The sequence below is a fragment of the Pantherophis guttatus genome, chromosome 3, assembly GCF_059756535.1.
Source record: "Pantherophis guttatus breed Tessera chromosome 3, ASM5975653v1, whole genome shotgun sequence".
Lineage (NCBI taxonomy): Eukaryota > Metazoa > Chordata > Lepidosauria > Squamata > Colubridae > Pantherophis > Pantherophis guttatus.
Genome location: NC_142065.1, coordinates 67,034,834 through 67,055,391, shown reverse-complemented (window position 1 = coordinate 67,055,391; position 20,558 = coordinate 67,034,834). Strand labels below are relative to the sequence as shown.

General features: G+C 38.4%; 3 long non-coding RNA genes across 3 annotated transcripts in view; 2 read left to right on the top strand and 1 right to left on the bottom strand.

Annotated features, from left to right (window-relative positions):
• LOC117664296 (uncharacterized) overlaps positions 1-5,209 on the top strand; it is a 39,819-nt gene extending 34,610 nt beyond the window's left edge. Inside the window, exons 3-4 of the long non-coding RNA XR_009622130.2 lie at positions 3,960-4,003; positions 4,093-5,209. This is a non-coding gene — a long non-coding RNA (uncharacterized LOC117664296). The remainder of the gene's footprint in view (positions 1-3,959; positions 4,004-4,092) is intronic.
• Positions 5,210-15,261: 10,052 nt separating this feature from the next.
• On the bottom strand, positions 15,262-18,548 carry LOC148114623 (uncharacterized). The gene is made up of 2 exons (XR_015733117.1): positions 16,520-18,548; positions 15,262-16,207 (listed from the first exon to the last, which is right to left on the bottom strand). It is a non-coding gene; the product is annotated as an uncharacterized LOC148114623 (long non-coding RNA).
• The window catches only part of LOC117664295 (uncharacterized), a 27,149-nt gene continuing 23,131 nt past the window's right edge, over positions 16,541-20,558 (top strand). The window contains exon 1 of the long non-coding RNA XR_015733116.1: positions 16,541-16,641. This is a non-coding gene — a long non-coding RNA (uncharacterized LOC117664295). The remainder of the gene's footprint in view (positions 16,642-20,558) is intronic.

Genomic DNA, 20,558 nt, shown 5'->3' with positions numbered 1-20,558 from the left:
TAAGAGTAATCAAGAGTAGCTTTACTGCCAGCCATTTTGCTGACTTAGATAATATATTCTATGGTAGGACACCTATAATGCTATGTGAAAAAGTTTTTTATTTGTCTAAAATTTCCCATATACAACTTCTGGGGACGGCCTTGGGTTTCAGCGTTTTTTTTTCCATATCTATTTTCTCAACACCATGGAGAACTATATAAATATTTACTATTGGTTTTTTCTTTTATTTGTAGAGGTAGTATGTTAACCTATAAAATATATAGTTTTACCTTTCCAACTCTATAAAATCCTTTTTCAAGATTCAATGCTAAGAACTCTAAGTATGAGGCTACAATGGATTTTGTCAGAGGTTTTATGATACTAGCAGGGTTTTTCTTCAATTGCCTTTTGCAGTGATTCCCAACATAAACTTTGAACAAATGATTAGACTGTAGGTGGGAGAGGTAGGCATATGTTAGCATTTGTATATGTGGTCTTCAGGAGCCAAATCAGATTCATTGGCATTACCCATCACCCTATCTTTGCTTACACAGGATCAGATTTGGCATTTTAAGTTCATTTCCCAGTGCTGAAATCTTCTTTTACAGCAGCCCAACTAGTAAAAGGAGAAAAGTTCAGGGAATGTGAATACCATGCTGTCTTGAAATTATATATCTGTAAGCCTCAGGATAGGGAAAATTGGTTGACCTATTGTTAGGACTGAGCATGGAGAAATCCACAATCATATACTCATCCTGACCTTCCAGTAAGACTAAAACTTAATATTTTCTAGATTGTCCAAACAAATTAGATAGGAATAAGAAGTTCCTAGAATATCTCAAAGTAAGTTCTAGAAATATTTAAACAGTGAAACTGGAAGGTACTGTATGTCATTCTTCCCTCTGTATTTGACTGAATGTTGGCAGGTTCAGAATTGACTACATAATTAAAAATTGAAAAACAGTTGCAAAATTGTTCCAAGGATGTGTCTCAATGAATCACCAACTCCTACTTATAGATTTTTGTTGTTGTAAGAATGGTTTTCTCTAAGTATTAATTGGCTGTGGGAAATTTGAATCGTCCTCTTTAGGCCTTTAGGAATAGAGAAATAGGTCTGAGTTTTCTGAAGATAACCTATTTTGAGTTCACTATGTTTACCTGTACAAGAACTGGTGTTATCAGAAACACCACACCAATCTGGGCTAAGAAGTTTAGAAGACATGGAGATTCATATACAGCTGCCTAAAAAAGTGTATTTGGAGAAGCTCTCTTGTGGTAGTTCTCTTGATAACTGATAACAATCAGAATAACAGTCTAATTTCAATGGCTGGATGCTCTCTCTATTAGGCCCAAACAAATCACAAAAAGTTGGGCATACTTTTGAACTCTTCTTCAAGCAAATGTTTTTTTTAAAAATGGTTAAAAATAAATGGAATCTACTTTTTGCATTCTATCTCAGAATGGTGCCCAGGTATACCACATAGCTCCCAGCGACCAGTAAGATCCCACAGAGTTGGTCTTCTCCGGGTCCCGTCAGCTAAACAATGCTGACTGGCGGGCCGGCGGGGGAGGGCCTTCTCTGTGGCTGCCCCAGCTCTCTGGAACCAGTTACCTCCTGAGATCCGGACCATCCCCACCCTATTGGCCTTCTGAAAAGCGGCGAAAACCTGGCTTTTCCAGCAGGCCTGGGGCTGTTGATCTCGCTTTGCGATCTGACGAGATCTGGCCATGAATAGTGTGAATGGGTTTTAATTTTTTTTAATGTTTTAATTTTTAATGTTTTTATATATGGTTTTTAAATGCATTGTAAGCCGCCTTGAGTCTTCGGAGAAAGGCGGCATACAAGTTGAACAAATAAATAAATAAATCTATAGGAAGGATCCCACAAATAATGTTTCATTATTTAAAGTAATTTCTGTGTTTTGATTTAGAATTATTTATAGGTAGTCCTTGACTTACAACCATTTGTTTAGTATTTAGGATTGTGTGTTTGTTAATAGGATTCACTGGGTTAGGGATTTTTTTTCCTGTCTTTCACTGTGAGTTGTATTGGGTTGGGGGGGGGGGATGCACGAAGGGAGGCTCAGCCAATCTCATTGTACAGATGTTGTACTCTGACAATAAAGATTTGAATTTGCCCTTTCGAAGGTGCAGCAACACTGAAAAATGTGACTTATGACTGATTTTCACACTTATGACCATTGCAACATTCCCATGATCATTTGATCAAAATCTGGGCTCTTGGCAACTGGCAGGAGTCGTATGTCTGTTGCAGTATCCCAGGGTCATTTGATCACCATTTGTAACCTTTCCAGTTGGCTTCTGACAAGTCAACGGGGTAAGCCAGATTCGCGTATCAACCGCACAATTCATTTAACAACTGCAATGAATTGCTTAACAACTGTGGCAAACAAAGATCCTAATAAAGGTATCACCAGCTATGTCTTTCAGATTCCCTCCCTCCTCAGATAGATATAATAGTTTTGAATGATCAAATTGACTTGATAATCAAAAGCAGTGAGGGATCAATCTCCTGGCTAGATATTTCTGAAAGATCTTTTCTACAAGGTAAAAGAAAACAAAATACACATGCAAGAAATCTAAGAAAGTACATTTTGCAAAGAATGTTTATCTAGCAGCGATTAAAGAGTTTCTTACTTAAAGGGAAAAGGAAATTTACTGTAAAGAAGCTTATTCTTGAAGGCTGCAGCTTATAACCTGGAAGCACTGTTTGTTTCTATGTTGGGTGGCAACACTTGACTTTGGCTTTGAACTTTAAACAGGTATTATTAAGGTGTCCTATAAATAGAAGACATATAGTGGAGAAATTTCTGGAGGAAAAAAAAGGGACAGGGGCCAAGAGAAAATAAGGCTTTCTGCTATAAATCAATGCTATAAAGGAGAAAGAAAAATGACATTTTGCCCCTCCATTTATTATAAAATGACAATATAAATCCACCACCAAGTCATCATGACTTCTAAAAAGTACAAATAAAATCCCACACTGTGTCTTAAAACAGCCACTGCTTCCAAATCTGTAGGTGGAATAAAATTAACATTTGAAAACAGAAGGAACGTAGAAACACTCTTCAGTTTCTGAGTACAAATTATACAGCTCTTGGTTTTTTTTTTCCTACGGAGGACAATGTGGGAAAAAACAGTTACCACTAAAACAGTACCCCAGTCGAAGCTAAGGGGGTCAAAGGAGTTAAGAAAGGGCTCCCTTTTTCAAAATTCACACTGGCATATTTTTCTGCTTGTTTGTTTTAAAACAAATACGAATTATCTCAGTGTGGACGGGCTTCAGCTCTTTGTCGCTATACCTCAAATTATGACCACAATTGAGCAACACACATTTTTTGTTGCTAAGGGAGAAATTTGTTAAGTGAGTTTTACCCCATTTTGCAACTTTTCTCGCCACGTTTGTTAAGTGAATCACCGCAGTTGTTAAATTGGTAACACTGGCAATTCACTTAACAATTGGCTGTTAAGTGAATCTGGTTTCCCCATTGACTTTGCTTGTCGGAAGGTCGCAAAAGGTGATCACATGATCCGGGGTCATTGCAACCGTCATAAATGCGAGTCAGTAGTCAAGCACCTGAATGTAAATCACGTGGCCATGGGGATGCTGCAACAGTCATAAGTATGAAAAATGGCAACAAGTCCCTTTTTTTCTGGTGCCGTTCTAACTTTGAACGGTCACTTAAGCAAACTGTTGTAACTTGAGGACTACCTGTACCACGTTCTGATCAGGAACTGTAGTTTTCGTGAAGCACAAGGTTCTGCCTGTTGGCCCTGTTCTCAATTACTTCTCACCTCCTCTGCTTCTTGAAAATTTAGTGGCAAGGACTGAAGAGGATGGGCCTTCGGTTTAATTTCAAGTAAACATTAGAAGATCTCCTTTTCAAGATAACAGAGAGGAATTTATATAGGGACTTTATAAGCTGGCCCATCAACACTGCACTGTGTTTGTTTCACAGATTTGGAAATCCCGTTGGAATTTATTGTTTCTGCTCACACTGAGGTATGCTGACCTTGGGGGAACGAACACCTGCAGTGCTTTAGATTTCAAGCCATGCAGGACTTCAGCAATCTGAACTTTCTGCATTTCAGGAAACAAAGGTGCAACACCGATTTCTCCACCCCTCCGAAGAATATCATCTTCAGCTTTTACTAAACAAAAACATCCTGGAATAGGGGTATTGTGCCCACGTGTACTCTTCTGTGCATGTGCAGATCACCTATGATGACGTCCGGGTCAATGGGCGGAGCCTCCTGCCGGTTTTACTACCGGTTCTTGCGAACCCATCCGAACCGGGGGCAACCCACCACTGGATCACGTGATCCGCTTTTGCAAAACTCAGTTAACAAATGTCTCACTTAGCAACAGAAATGTTGGGATCAATTATGGTTGTAACCCGAGGACTACCTGTAAAAACAGCATCCCAAGTGCCTCAATGAAAATTGGGTCGTACATATGAGCAATTTATATGAACATTTGTCCAAGGGAATTAACTTTCACACACCATCACCACCAACATCACAACAATATTGTAATAACAGTAGCACGTAAGAATCTTTCTCTATGATCAATGAAGGCCCATTTATTAATTGCGTTGAGATTTCCATCAGACCTGTGCATTGATTTTGCAGGGTCCCTGGGCACCTCGTCTTTTCCCTTTTATAATAAAATCAAGACAAAAGGAAGAGGCAGGTCATAGCAGGAAAAGAATTGGCTTACTGTTTACACTATGAAGCATTCTAAAATAAACAGGAGTTGGCTACATGTTGGAATACCTGGAAAAGTTATTGAAGCTGCACCTGGCTGAAGTTTTCAATAAGGCTTTCTCCTTCCCAATAAGGCTTTCTCCTTATCTCTGCCACTGATGGGACATGTAATAAAGTCAGGATAGCATATTTTCAGCTACAGGCAGGCTATTCTTTAAAAGGCTAAAGAGGGCATTTTTTTCAAGTGTGGAACTGAAATCAATTAATGCATCTGAATATCCTGTAAAAGATTTTGTGTAACGAAACTCCTAGAATCTGTGACATAGTTATGTAGCAAAACAGCCTGTATCTTTAGGGACAGATAGAAACCCATGTACCTGCTCAGAAGGTGAATGAATGAATGAGTGAGTGAGTGAGTGAGTGAGTGAGTGAGTGAGTGAGTGAAAAACACCAAAAGGAGAAAAGATCAAAGAAGTAGAAAATAAAGGAATATATAAACGGATCACTTCTTTGTCTTTATTTCCTCTTTTACCACTTTGGGTGTCTTGAAATGCTAATAGGGCTTGGGCTATAATAGTAACACTTGATTTGTGTGTGTTTGTGTGTGTGTGTATATGAATGTATATAATATGTAATAAATCTCTTTCTCTTAACTTTAAAGATTTAAATCCTATAGTAAATAAATACTACTATAATTCAGGCCCTGTTGAATTAGTACTTCTGAGTAGATGTGTAAAATAACAAAAGTTGTTTTAAATACTATTTTTTCCAATTTCAGGAAGTGAGCTTCTTAAAGAGTTTAATTAAGAACAATACTTCATCGTTCAAGTTTTTTTAAAAAATTGTTTTTATTCAACTTTTGCATCTTTTAAATCTTAGTTACACTTTTACAGCTTTCCAATACCGGCATTTTTAGTAATATCCAATCATTCAGTTTTAAACTCTCAGAATGCAAGCTGAGAATACTGTCTTGAAACTAATGCAAACTTCAAAAGATAAAGTAAAACATGAAATAGGAAAAGAATTAAAAATAAAATGTTAATTAAAATATTACGGGGGAGGGAGGGAGAGGGAGAGAGAATGAATATTGCCCTAAAGTTAAACTACTGCAACTTTTATATTAAGAGCCATTCTCTTTCACTTTTGCAAAGCCTCCCCAAGGATATTATGACATGTATATCTGTGCCAAACTAGGAAAAGCTCAAACTAATCAACTAGGTGTGCCAAATTGTGTTTTTGGCAGAGTGGCTTGAAAAGATTTTTGAAAAATGCCAACCTTTCACTTTATCTACTGAGTCGGCGTGGCTCTGGACAGCTAAATTTGACAGCCTGAGAGCACAGGCAGGCTGAAGGATAGGAGATTGTGTCTTCCTTTACACTGCCATTAAAAACAGTTGTCATTTGTGTTATAGTGTTGGGTTGGGCTGCAGCCCAATTATTAGCTTATGCTTTTAAAAAATATTGTAAGAGTGTTCTAAAGGCCAATTTCCATCATAAAGTGGTTTGAGAAGACATGGATCCTTATAGTTGCTTTGCTTGTGGTAAGGCATGTTTGTTTCTCCTAATCCGTTAACCCATAAGGAGCAATAGAGACCCTTATGCATTGTTCATTCGTTCGTTCGTTCGTTCATTCGTTCATTCATTCATTCATTCCAATTGTATCCCAGCCATCTCACTTAAGAAACTCTGTTAGAAACTAGCCTTCCAGAAAAATCTCCAGGTAGTAAAATTCACACAAGATCAATCACTAGTTCAGTTAAAGTCACCATGGATAAATTTGCATGATTTTGACCAATGTAAACGTTAACTCAGTGCTGTGGGGGATTTAGCATTTTGTAGAAACTGACAATTTTGGAAACCCAAAGAACCAAAGCCACAGAAAAGCAGCTACTTATATTTAGCCTATGTTTGGATGTCAAGCTAAACTGAAATTGTTCAGATTCGCAATAAAATACCTTATGCCACTTAGACAACTTAGAACTATGCTGACTTCAGTCTGACCTAAACATAGTGCATAAAATTATCTGCCACAATGTCCTTCCTGTCACTGACTACTTCAGATTCAACCACAACAATACACAAGCAAATAATAGATACAAACTCAAGGTAAAAGGAGCCTTGGTGGCGCAGCGGACTAAAGTGCTGTTAAAGTAGCACTTAGCTGCCAACTGCCTGCAATTACTGAAGTTCAAATCTCACCAGGCTCAAGGTTGACTCAGCCTTTCATCCTTCTGAGGTAGGTAAAATGAGGACCCAGATTGTGGGGGCAATAAGCTGACTTTGTATAAAAAAAACACCGCTTAGAGGGGGGCGAAAGCCCTACTAAGCAGGTATATACAAAAAAGTATGAAGGCTATTGCTTAACGTATTGTAAGCCGCCCTGAGTCTCCGGAGAAAGGCGGCATATAAATCGAACCAATAAATAAATAATAAATAAATAAACAGTTCCAAACTCAATTGCAGAAAATATGACTTCACTAACAGAGTGGTCAATGCCTGGAATGCACTACCTGACTCTGTAGTTTCTTCCCCAAACCCCCAAAACTTTGACCTTAAACTGTTGACCTCATCCCATTCCTAAGAGGTCCGTAAGGGGCATGCACAAGTGCACCAGCGTGCCTACTGTCCCTGTCCTAATATTCTTTTTTACTTACTCTTTTCACGTATTCAAATTATGTTTATACTTTTACCTGTTACCTTATATATGCTTGACAAATAAACTTATGATTATGATATGATATCTAACTTAGTGTGAATGAACAATGTGATATTGCAGTGCTGCTCCATCCCTGGCAATAGAAACTTCTGAACAGGGCCAGAAGGTGTGGTTCCCACAGGTCTTCTCAAAGTTATTGCCAATTTGTAAATTTTAATATGGTGGAAGAGACAATTGTTATGTACACTTATGCCCTGAAACTAAATTGAACCAAATGTTTATCTTGTTTCTGCCTCCATTTTGAAGAATGGCCCTCTCCTCCCCTTCACATTCCTCTCCTTTACATTTTCTCAAATTGTAAAAACCAACCAGGTTCTTCTCTCCTTCCTGTGATGTCAGCCTTTTCTGATTCTCCAAGAGGTCTACTTATGGCCACATCCCTCAAATGTTGCCAATCTCTGGTTTAGTAGGACATTCAAACTGATGCACCTGGCTTCCAAGTCTTACTTGGACAAAAAAACATTTATCTGGCCTGGACTTCATTTGGAGCTCCCTTAGGCTGAGAGCCACTTTTGCTGTCAGAAGGAGCCAAAAAAAGAAAGAAAGAAAGAAAGAAAGAAAGAAAGAAAGAAAGAAAGAAAGAAAGAAAGAAAGAAAGAAAGAAAGAAAGAAAGAAAGAAAAGAAAAGAAAAGATAAAGCAAGAGAGTCCCAAAACAGTTTTCTTGTGTGAAGGCAAAATTCTGAAGAATTCAAAATATAATGCCTGACATATGTGCACAAAATCCCCTACATGTGGAAGGAATTCCTGATTTTCCTGAATAGTCTGTTTACTTCACCCTGTCTCTGAGTCCTTCTACACACAAAGTGAAATGAGAGCTGGGCAGTGGGCAAATTAATCCAGAATTAATGTGGTCAGTTCCTGCAGACTCCACATTTTTTATTTTTATATATATTGGGAAAGGAGGATTCATCTACTTTTTATGAGTCCATTTAAACCAGATTGCCTTGTGTTATACTAGTATGCCCCATAAACGACATAGGTTCACTTAAACTTTGATCTCTGCATAGCTGAGTACTTTTACAATCCTGAAAAATACCGAGAAACATTCTCAGTTTTGCAAAGAATTTGACACTGGTTTGTTTCCCAGTTATCACCTTGGAAATCAGCACTGATAGTGAAAGCTTCTTCCCTTGCCAAAAGGCAAAATTGCTGGCTTCTTGAATTAAAACTCACATGAAGTTTGTTATTTTGATCATTGTTTTGGCAGCGCGACTTTCTCCTTTCAGGATGTGATGGAGAGGGAGACTTTGGGTTGTTTGCACGAAGTTTGCGTCTCAGCAGCAAAACCACACAATTAATATCCAGCATCTGCTCAGTTACTAACCCTCTGTTTTATCAGGCTGGATCTTCTGCTGTATGTTCAGGAATTACTCTTTGCTTTTGTCTCAGGTCATGTTTTTTTTTTACTTGCGTTGTGTTTCCCAAACACTGTGAGTGAGAACAAGGAGGGAAGATCTCAGTCTTAGAAAACAGAGGGCAGGGAGAGTGGGAGGGAAGGATATTAAACGAACTGTAATTTCAACTTCAGAATAAGAATGGTGAGAAAGTTTCTCTTGGCAGCCTTTACCTGGCAGCAAAACAGATAATCTGTTTGCTTGTTAGTCTAGAAAACTATTTTATGCCTGATGGGACAATAGGGGCATTTTCATTACCATCTCCCAAAACAGAACCAGCTGCCAGGTTGCTGCCTCCCTTTCTGTATTAGAGAAGGAGTGGGAATCTCCCAGTGGATTGAAAGCCACCTCGGAGTCTCTGTGATGTGTTGAGGGCTGTACTCAAAAGGGATGAAGGCCAGACACCTTGGAGGGAAGATAATCAAGGATTTTAAGAGGGGAAAAGAGTGCAAGGGCTTATTCCAACTCCCTACCATACAAACAGTTGAGCCTCACCCAATTTGGGAACTAAAAAGCTGATCCTAGTATATCGCATAGCCAGGTTTTCTATGCCTTGGTTTTATAGGCCACCACCTTTTCATAACTAATAGATACTAATAAATCATATTCTGGACACATGAGTATTCTAGCCAAAATGGCCTCTATATATATAGAGCAGGGGTGGGCAAATATGGCCCCTTTATGACCTGTGGACTTCAACTCCCAAAATTCCTGAGCCAGCTTGGCTGTCTCAGGAATTCCGGGAGTTTAAGTCCACAGGTTGTAAAAGGGCCACAGTTGCCCACCGCTGACATAGAGGATAGACTCTTTCTCCTTTAAGAATCAGATAAATGAGATCATTCTCAAGTAAAATGGCTGAATTAACTTCACTTTCTAGTTCTCTAGTAGAGAGGAATCAGAAGGGGGTTAGTTGCTTGTTGAAATAAACAACAGTTAACTGTCAGAAAGTTCACTTTTTGAGGAGACTTACAGCTGTTAGTTATTGTTTATAGACTCTGTCACTGGAGGTTCCCCTCTCAATCAGAGTTCCAGGATTTTTTTTTTAAACTAATAAGTTCCACAGCCTGAAAAAGATTGAAACCCCCTGATTTAGAGGAAGGACATGTTCCTAGGGCTTCACAACCTGGTTATATCTTTTCTCTTGGAGTCAGCTACCTGATGACAAATTAGGTTTTCTAAAATGGAATTTGGTGGGGGAGAATTTCTAAGGAGGAACACTCAAATGGACCATTCAGATGTTTTTCAGATAATTCCTCTGGTACCTGTTTAATAGAAGGCTAGTCTTAGGAGTTTTTTTTATTTGGAGGATGCTCTAGCTATGTCCCATCATGCGCTTCTACCCTAACCAGGGTAGGGGAGAATTGAATAGCTCACATCAAATCCCCATATATATTTTATGTTACTGACAACTTTCTAGGTTTTCAGGTCCTCTCTAGTCCTTTTAAATGGGGATTGCAAGCCATTACTACCGTTCTCACACTGTCCTGTTGGGCGGGTATGCTATTGGGTGAAGCCCACCCTCAGCCCTCCTTCCCACACACATACAAACTTCTTAACAGGGCAAAACTGAATTTTACTTTACTTTGTGGAATAAATGGATGCCTCTCTTTGAAATGTTCCAGGTTGAGCCTTTGCTGTCTCTGGATAGAGGACCTGTTTAACATCTTGGAGTTATTACCGGTACTTGTTGGTGTAGAATAGAAGTAGGCATGTAGAAATAGAACTAGTGTTCCTCTGTCACTGATTCACCCTATAAAATAGATTTCTCTGATTTAAAGAGATCCTGCAATCATCTTTCCTTCTTCTTGAAACACAAATATCATTTTGGGCAGCAGTAGCATAATGCTTTAATATGCATCATTTTGACTTTTTGAGATACACAGATAGTAGACAATATGTTTGGAGCCTGGATTGGATTTGAATGAACAGATGGGAGTAACATATTTTGGAAAATGGATTACAGGAGGACAGAAGGTAGTGGACACTGAATCAGAGCGAGGACCTTACAGACCATGGACAGCTCCAAGGGCAGAAGACATTACCTTGATATCTGGATTTGTGAGATAACGCTTTGGTTTCTAGCTCGAATTAATCATGCAATTTACTCCTCTCAACCCCTTCCTTCCAAATCAGATTGCCTTAGCCTTTTCTCTTACTGTAGAGGACAGAGTTCAGGGCAACAGTATATTTTTGCATACTGCAGCATTCTGTATTTCCAGGTAGGGCTGAGAAGGAATTCATTGCAAAGGAAGGCACTGACAATTAGCAATGAAAATATTTGACTTCATGCGCCAATGGTTCGAGACATGTTCAGGAAGCTTCATATTTATTTCCACACTTGAGAAGGTCTGCTGCACCCATCAGTGTCTCCTTCACCCAGTTATTGTTTTCCTAATATCCTGTTGCTACATCAGTCTCTGCTTTGAAAATAGTGATCCATCTTAACCATCTGGGTTCTATAACAAATATAAGAGTTACATTGCATATTCGGCCACATTTTGCTACACAATTAGAGCATACAGGCATCTAAGAATGAATTACTTCATACACTCTAACTGTCCTTAATTGTAATGTGCAAAATCATGATCTGGTTATGTAGATGAGGCAAAAATAAATATAAACACCTGAAATGGCATTTTCCCTCCCCCATGCCTTTAAATCAGAAGTATTTTTCTATTCCCAATATTTTTAATCTTTAGATCATGTTCATTGCAGCTTCCAAATCATTGGCTCTACTGGATGAATCTGATTGAAGCTAGGACCTAGCAACACCTGGCAAGTCCCATGCTGAACTACTCCAAAAAAATTGTGCCTATTCTTATATGAAGTTTAGAAAAGATCTGAGTAAAAAGAAAGAAGAAAACAAGCAAAACCCAATTTGCTATTTTGAAGACAGCACCCTTAATGCTGCATCGGAAAATAAATCAGTATAAAACACAGATATAAAATAATCATAAAAAGATTATCTGAAGGATGCAAAGAAGTTGCTTGGCTCTCTAAAATCTATCACCAACTTTCTTTCTTCAGCCAAGAATGAAACTTGTCCTGTCGGATGCCAACCAGGCTGTAACTTGTTTTGCTGCAGATGTTACTATGCAACAAAGCTGTTTTTACTTATTTGCTTCCCTTGGGCTGTTTCACAACCCTTGGTAACATATGCTGCTCTTTCTCTTCCCCGCCCCCAATCTAAACATCTGATTTGTATTTTTTAGTTTGAGATACTTTTTTTTGCACACTGCAAACATAGCTCACATAGCTTTCCAGTATGTTGTGTGCACATTCTGTAGGAGACAAGCCCAGCCCACCCTTCTTATTAAGATTCTTTAAGGGCAGCAGATGTAAACTTCCATGCTAAATACATACTAAAAACAGTAAGTTTAGAAGGAAGAGTATTGGTCTTTGTTAATGACAGACTTGTGATGACCAGCCTTGCAAAGTTTTCTGGATTCTCAGTCTAAGACCAAGGGCTGATTTATCATACATATTACTTTTAAATGAATAATTCCAAGAGATGAGCATATTAATAAATTTAATAATTCCAAGAGATTAGACACAGCATATTTTGATTCAAATGTAAGACAGAGACTATTAAGATCACATAAGGTTCCATTGCTAAAGTTTCAGAACGCACACTAAAATATAACATTTTAGTACTTATATAATGGATATTGATTTTCACTTTCGTGGTTGTCTGTCTTATTATCCCCAGATACTCCTGAGTCAGTAGACCCAGATGTTGTTCTAGTCAACTCCTGAACAGATTACTGTAATCTGCCTTTGAAGAGTATTGATAAACTTCAGCTAGTGCAAAATGCAGTAGCATGGGCAGTTATGTGCGATCCTAGAATGGTACATGTTACCCCTCGGCTCATAAACTGCATTGGTTGTCAATTTGTTTCTGGGTCCAATTAGATTGCTAATTTTAGCTGTTAAAGCCCCTCATGGCACGGGACCAAGTTATTTGAGGGACTACCTTCCTGATTACATCTGCCCATCGCATCCAGTAGAAGAGGTATATTGCAGATTCCATCTGTTAAAAAATTACACCTGGCAAGACCTCTTCTGCCATGGCACCTGCCCTGTAGAATGTTATTGCTCCCAAGGTGAGACTGGCCACTCCTTGCCACCTTCTGGAAATTGTTCAAAACATAGGTTTGTCAACAGGCTTGATATTCAAGGCAATGGAGAATTGTTGAGATTGCTAGATTGTTTGTAACATTGAAGATGCTCCCTTTTAGTCATCTTTAACAATATTGATGCTATTTTATTGTAGAATGTGGTTTTTATATTGTATACCACCTGAGTCTTATTTGTGCAATGGATGGCTCCATAAATGCAAGGAATAAAATAAAAAAATAAAATACCCTGGATTGGATCCAGAAACGATGGGAGAGAGATAAAGGATAAGGTTGGATTATAATTATAGATGATGGTATAATTATGGTAATCAATAAGTATTGGAAATGTAAATTTGTATATAAGAATATGTAAATAATTTCTATTTTTACTTTCTGATTATTGGTGTATATATACATGGATATTTTGGTGATATTACACCATGATAGAAAAACTATTATACATTTGTTTTTGTTTTTGTTTTTTTTGAACTATAATAAAAATTTATTAAAAATAATAATAATAATAATAAAATACCCTGAAATATCAACTTACTTGTCATGACAGCAAATCCTAGCAAAATGTTTATACATTCTAGCACAAAAAGCGGCATTGCTGAACTGCATTTTACTTTGCAGGTACAATTTTAATTATATCTATATAATGATACTCTATTACATGAAAAAATGGGTTTTCATTTTAAGGAAGATTTCAGTTAGACATCAATGAAAAATTCTTATGTAATGGTGAAAGCTGTTTAACAGTGAAAGAGATTGCTTTAGAAGGTGGTGGACTATAAATTACGGTATTTATAAATAATTCACTGGAATTATTTAAGCAGAGATTGGAAGGCCTTCTATTGAGAATGCTGTAAAAATTGATTGTTACATTAGATTAGATGACCTCCAAGGTGACTTTTAATTCTCACATTGTATAATTCTATGTAGAGTCCCAATCTGCAATTGGAGGCCTCTCTAATTCAGAATCAACTGGGTTCATAAGGGTAGGATAATAGAGGTCTTGGTTCCAATTTGGCAGAGACGGGGATGTCATTGTTTTCCCCTTATTTGTAGCTGGGGACAGTTTTGGAATTTGACTGTATGCCATTAAGTTGTTCTTAAATCCTAGAGATTCAGCTGATTCTCCCCATGATGACCTAGCCCTAAACTGATCTCTCAGGTCTTGTAATAGTGTGCTGATTGTCATTGTAACTAAACAATCCACCTGGTTGCTGCTTCTCTTCTTCTCTTTTCTTCCACCTTGCCCATGATTAAAACCTTCTACAGAGAGCAATATCTTCACATAATGTGCTTGACGTAGGATAATAAGTGGCTGTTTGTTTGTGCTTTGAGTGAGATCTCTGGATTGATTTGTTCAATGGTCCATTGATTAGTTTTCTTGGTTATCCACAGTATTCTCCGGAGTTTTCTCCAGCACCAAAGTTCAAAGGTGTCACTACTCATCCTATCCTGCTTCTTCAAAGTCTGCTTCAACAAAGTGTATCAAGGAATACCCTGTCTTGTACAATTTTGATATCTGCAGGCATAGACACATCATGGCATTTGAATATCTTTTCCAAGGCCTTCATGTCTATTCTACCATGTGCTCATCTGCAGTGTATTTCTAAACTGGTTCTTTATTGTTCAATGATTGATCCTAAAAGGCAGAAGCTATCCATCACTTCAATAACATAACTGCTAAATTTAAGGGTGAGTGCCATACCTGTTGTCATATTTTTATTTAATTTCAGTCCCATTTGTTCACTTTATTTTTTGACTTTTAATGTAAAGGCTTGCAGATCCTTTATATTTTTGGCTAGCAGGATAGTATCAGCAGAGTGCAGATTATTAGTGTTTCTTCCTCCAATTTAAAGCCACATCCATCTTTTTCCAGTCCAACTGCCCATAATACGTTGAATAGATAAGAGTTTAGAGCACTGTCATATCCCTGTGCCAACCTGGAGTCAATCTGTTTCATTATGCCACATATTGTGGCTTCCTGGCTTGTATATAAATTTCTCATGAGAACAGTGATATGTTCTGGGATTCCCATTTTCCTGAGAAGTTACACTATACTTTTTTCTGAAACGTTGCCAGAAATCCTGGAATGTACTGTTCCTTGTCGGTCACCCTACTGCCTCATTTGCACCCTTAGAAAAAAGCTACTCATATTTTCAATGTCATTAGTTAGTTGTTTCCTGCAGCACTGATTGAAAACTCATACAAATATCTATGCCCATATTTACACATATATCTATCATCTATTGCTGTATTTGTAACTTATCCCATACAAAATGTGTGAAAAATATTGAAAACCATAATAGATAAATAAGAAATTAACCCAACCTTTATTCATTTGAACTGCAATCTTGGCAGATTGCTTAATCTTACTAACCCAAGCCAGACTTCAGCACATTTCAGATAAGTATGTGAAAAGAAAAGATTCATTTTTTTCCCCTTTCTAACTTTTAATAGTCTTGATAATGCTGGGGGAAAAAACCCTGATGTTCATTTTTTAATTTTTTTATGTAGTTGTATAATGTGTTGTGAGTACCACTTCCAATATCTGTTAGGCAGAAGATAAATCCATAACCCAAACAAACAAACAAACAAACAAACAAACAAACAAACAATGTATAGAGGACTCAGGAGCCCTATTCGAATCATCTGTCTCTTTGGCCCAGTCAGTGGAAGAGCAGGCTGCTTAGAAAAATTACTGGCAAGAGCCTTGTTCTCCTCCCACTCCTGTTTCAAGGTTGCAGTTTTATTGGCAATGCTGACATAGGGGAAGAAAGCAATACAGGTGTATGCAGGTTTTCTTTGTTCAATCACATTCTCCCCCCCCCACCCCCGTTCTTTCCTTTAACCCTTCAAAAACATAAGGAAGATGAAGCATGTTATAATATTAAAAAAGATCTCAATGTATTAAGAATGAAGCGTACTTTCACAGTCAAACAAGAGAAGCTTGCTTCCTAGAACACTCAGTACAGGGCTTCTCCAATACAGGTAGTCCTCAGCTCGAAACCAGAAGTTTTGTTGCTAAGCAAAGCAGTTGTTTATAGAGTTTCACCCCCTTGTATGATCTTTCTTGTTGTTAAGTGAATGCAGTTGTTAAATTAGTAACATGGTTGTTAAGGGAATCTGGTTCCCCCCAGTGAATTTGCTTGTCGGAAAGTCGTAAAAGGTGATCACATGACCTGGGGACCCGCAAACCGTCATAAATACATGCCAGGTGCCAAGCATCTGAATTTTGATCAGAGGACCATGAGGATGCTGCAATGGTCATAAGTTAAAAAAGAAAAGAACAATCATAAGTCACTTTTTCCAGTACTGTTGTAACTTTGAACAGTCACTAAACAAATGGTTGTAAGTCAAGGACTACCTGTCCTTGACTTACCACTATCCATTTGAGTAAGTTCCATATCAAATGAAAAAAAAAATTACACATTTTTTAAATGCTTCAAAGCTACTTAGATGGCCATCTCAGGCAAGAGACTGAGATATTACACCTGAGCCTTTGGCCCAATTCACGGTGGTAGACATTACATTCGGTACTTTAAGGTAACTTCTCAGTCAGACACCTACTGTATTGCAATTGTTTCTCTTTTTAGTGTCTGATGTCATCAATGATCTGTAAGACACCACGGAAAGACCTGTTGCTGGATCCTGATGCTTCTCAATTTCTACCAAACAACACATGACATTAGGTGAGAAACACACAATGCCTATTTCCCTTCCCATCTGTACCTAGTTGCTTCCTAATAATGAATTATGAAGAGATATGGGAGTTAGCAAACCAAAAGAGGAATGAAAGCAGAAAAAAAGACATGAGTTATACTATACAGTACATTGAAAAGCTTTACTCAAGGATAGAAATTGATGTTGCCCACTAATTTCAAATCTTAGTTAAGACCCTCGGTAAAGACTATTTATCAATGCCTGTAGTCCAGAAGTGGGTAACTATGGCAACTTTATGACCTGTGGACTTCAACTCCCAGAATTTCTGAGCCAGAATGGCTGGCTGAGGAATTCTGGGAGTTGATGTTCACAGGTCATATAGTTGATATAGTTGTCCACGCATGCTGTTGACTATTGCTTGGAGAAAAGAAAGGGGGGAAAAGGCAGGAGGAAAAAAAAATAAAGAATGGATGGCCCCACCCACTTTTCCTGTGGCCCCACCCAGGACTTCTTTCAATTCCATCTCCCTTGCAGCTCTCAATAGATCCCCCCCCCCAGGGAATGCAGTCCTCAACAGAGTGTGGAAGTTGAACTTGGTACAAGCAAGTTTTTCCATTCCATTCATATTCTGAGATGCCTGTTTTGAACGTCTGCTGTTACAAATGAAAGGGGTAGCTTGTTCCTGAAAAGAAAAGAAAAAAAATCAAATGAGCGGACTTGAAAATGCTGTTCAAACAAGTTTTCAGTTTTCAGCCAAACCCATTGTCCGTACATAGTTTGGGGCATTCCCCCCCTCCATTCCCGCCCTCCCCCTCAGTATCCACCCATGTCTGTCTGGAACTTGAGAGGTACGTGGCTGGCACAATGTAAAAATGTTTGCAACAGGGCTAGGTTACTAATTGTTAGGTCTGGAAAGGCAAATCTAGAGCTGCCCAACACGCATGTTCTCTCTCCCTCTCTTATATACAAATGATTAATCACACTAAAAAGACATTTTAAATGTGGAGAATCTAACTAAATTAATATCATTTTGCTTCTTTTCAAAGCAATCAAGAAAATATCCTTTCCTTAATTCCAGAAGGATTGAGGCTGCAAATATCCCAGCATATCCATCTCCCCTTCTGCTATTTTCATAGCATTTGTCCCAGTCCAGGTTCGACAACATTCTAGTAACAGTGTGGCAAAAGAGAAAATAGGAAAATGAATGATCTTACTATCCATGGGCTGCTGGATATAATGAGACAGGATTCTGTCTTATCTCCACTTACTTGCACAACTGAACTGGATTCTGTTCAGTGTCCATTAACAATGATATGTTTGTTAAAAAAATCATTTCTCCTCTCAAGGAATAATCAAGTTGAAGGGAAGTCCAAACTTATGCTTAGGATCCACCAGAGCAGCTCTGTCCACTGGTGCTAATTTTTGCCATAGGGACGCAAAGAGACAAGCCCAAATAAATATTCAGGGTGATAACTGTTAAATGTATGTGGTGGCTCAGTGGCTAAGATGCTGAGCTTGTCAATTGAAAGGTCGGCAGTTCAGCGGTTCAAATCCCTAGTGCTGCATAACAGGGTGAGCGCCTGTTACTTGTCCCAGCTTCTGCCAACCTAGCAGTTCGAAAGCACGTAAAAAATGCAAGTAGAAAAATAGGGACCATCTTTGGTGGGAAGGTAACAGCGTTCCGTGTGCCTTTGGCGTTTAGTCATGCTGGCCACATGACCATGGAGACATCTTCGGACAGCACTGGCTCTTTGGCTTTGAAATGGAGATAAGTACCACCCCCTAGAGTCAGGAATGACTAGCACATATGTGCGAGGGGAACCTTTACCTTAACTGTTAAAAGGTAGGATATTGCCTCACCCATTCCACTGTTCCATCCTTTATTTGTTTTTGGAATATTTGTCCTTCACCTTGTCAATATCTTTTAAATATGGTTCTAAAGAGCAAAAATACACAAAGAAATGTATTCTTTCTATAATACTATAATATAGCTAGAAACAGTTGCTCTGATCAGCCATATTGTTTCCCACTGACCATTTTGCAATTAAATTGCATCTCCTTTTAAACAACAACAATGGCTTTTCTCCCAAGCAATGAGTATTATGTTGAAAATGTGTAAAGAATCCTCCATTTAAGAACAGAGATGGAAGGAAGAGTTAAGAGCTGAGATGGAAGGAAGAGTTAAATGTGCCATCAGTTTAGAGTCCTTCAATTGCCACAAAAGACTCCCTATGAATTTTGTTGACCCTTATCTAGCACCAATTTAGTTTTGAGCATTAGTTGACTAGGTTCTTATGTATAGATAGCCAAAATAAATTCTCCTGTGCTTTGAACTCCACAAGTACACTCAGTTATTTGTGCCTGACACACAACAAACTATTACATTTACCCAAGGTTTCAACTGAACAGGTGACACAATTCAAATTAATTCTGGAAATAATAAAACTGGTTGCTGTAACATGAGTCAGAGATGAACTCAGGCTATGACATATTTGCCATATATCCATGGGGACTTTGCTGTAGCAAGGAATCGGTATCATCTCTGTTGATTCTGAGATCCAGAAAGTTAGTTTTCCATTCCAATTTGTTGATAGGATAGACTCATAATGAATCTACTTGGTCAGAAATCCATAATGGATTGTGAATACTACAACTCATCCTGAAACGTGGAATATCACCAGCAGATATGGAGAATGGCTTCAATTTGATCACAATTCCTGTTACAGTCTAGAGCATAGGAAACAAAATCTCTTGGGTTGTACCAAGTTCTTGTATTATATTCTTGAATTTCACAATTTATCTCACTCTGCCAGATGCTCCTGAAGGGAAATAATTTTGGCTTCACATAACGTTTCTGCAGGCAGGCCACAGATCTCAAATAGAAGGCATCATGCCCTCTCTTAAACTCAGGCACCTTCACACAATATTGGTTTTTGTTTTGACTAAATGTAACCAAGAGTCCATATCTGGACCTCAACTTGTCAAGAATTCACTCTCAAGTAGCAAAATGGCAGCCAGATTTTTCATATGGCATAAATCAGTGGTGGGTTGCCCCCCGGTTCAGACTGGTTCTATAGAACCGGTAGTAAAACCGGAGGGAGGCTTCTGTGCATGTGCATGCGTGGCCCCGTTGAGAACCAGTAGTAAAGGTAAATCGAACCCACCCCTGGCATAAATCCAGAAGCCAATCCCTATCTTGTCATATATTTTAAAATGGCTTTAAGGACACTGAGGAAGCAAACTGTTTAGCATTTTTTTCTCACTCTAGGGCCTGCAAATAATAAAAGCAGCCCACAGTTCAAATACTCTTGTTGTGTGCCTCTCCTCTGCTGTGTTTTTTCTAGAGGTGTGGCCATTCCTTTTTCTTCCCACCCTCTGTCACCAGCAGAGCCTTGGAAGGCTGTCAGTAAATCTTCTTCCACACCCCAGAAAAAAAGCCGCCCAGAATATTATCCCTTCTTGTGAAGTGAGCTCATGGTAAATTTTCCATTCAGCCCAGCATTTCTGGACTGTTTACCAAGACTCTTCTTTCTAATGGTTATTTTAAGCTTCTCATTCATTTTCTTTCTTTAACTTAGTCTTAGTTTCATTTCCTTTAGAAATCCAGCGTACCTAGTTCTTTAAAAGGCAGGTAGTTTGATAGGTTGGTCTGTGAGAATTTGGGTTTCAGAAAGATTGTTCAGTGAGAAATGCTGTTCATGGTTTTCACCTTTTCCCAATAGAGGCAAGTATCAATGGCTGCGAATTGGGGTTTATAAAGCTTTGAGTCTGGAAAAATATTTGTTTTATAGGTAGGAAACTTCATATGAACCTGATGCACTTGATGTTTTTATTGCCATGTAGCTTTCCAAGGTTTTTGATGGTAATCTCTATCTACTATATACATTTGAAGAAGCATCAAAAGTGCAAGTGGAAGAATCCACTTAATTCATCAATGAAAGGTGAA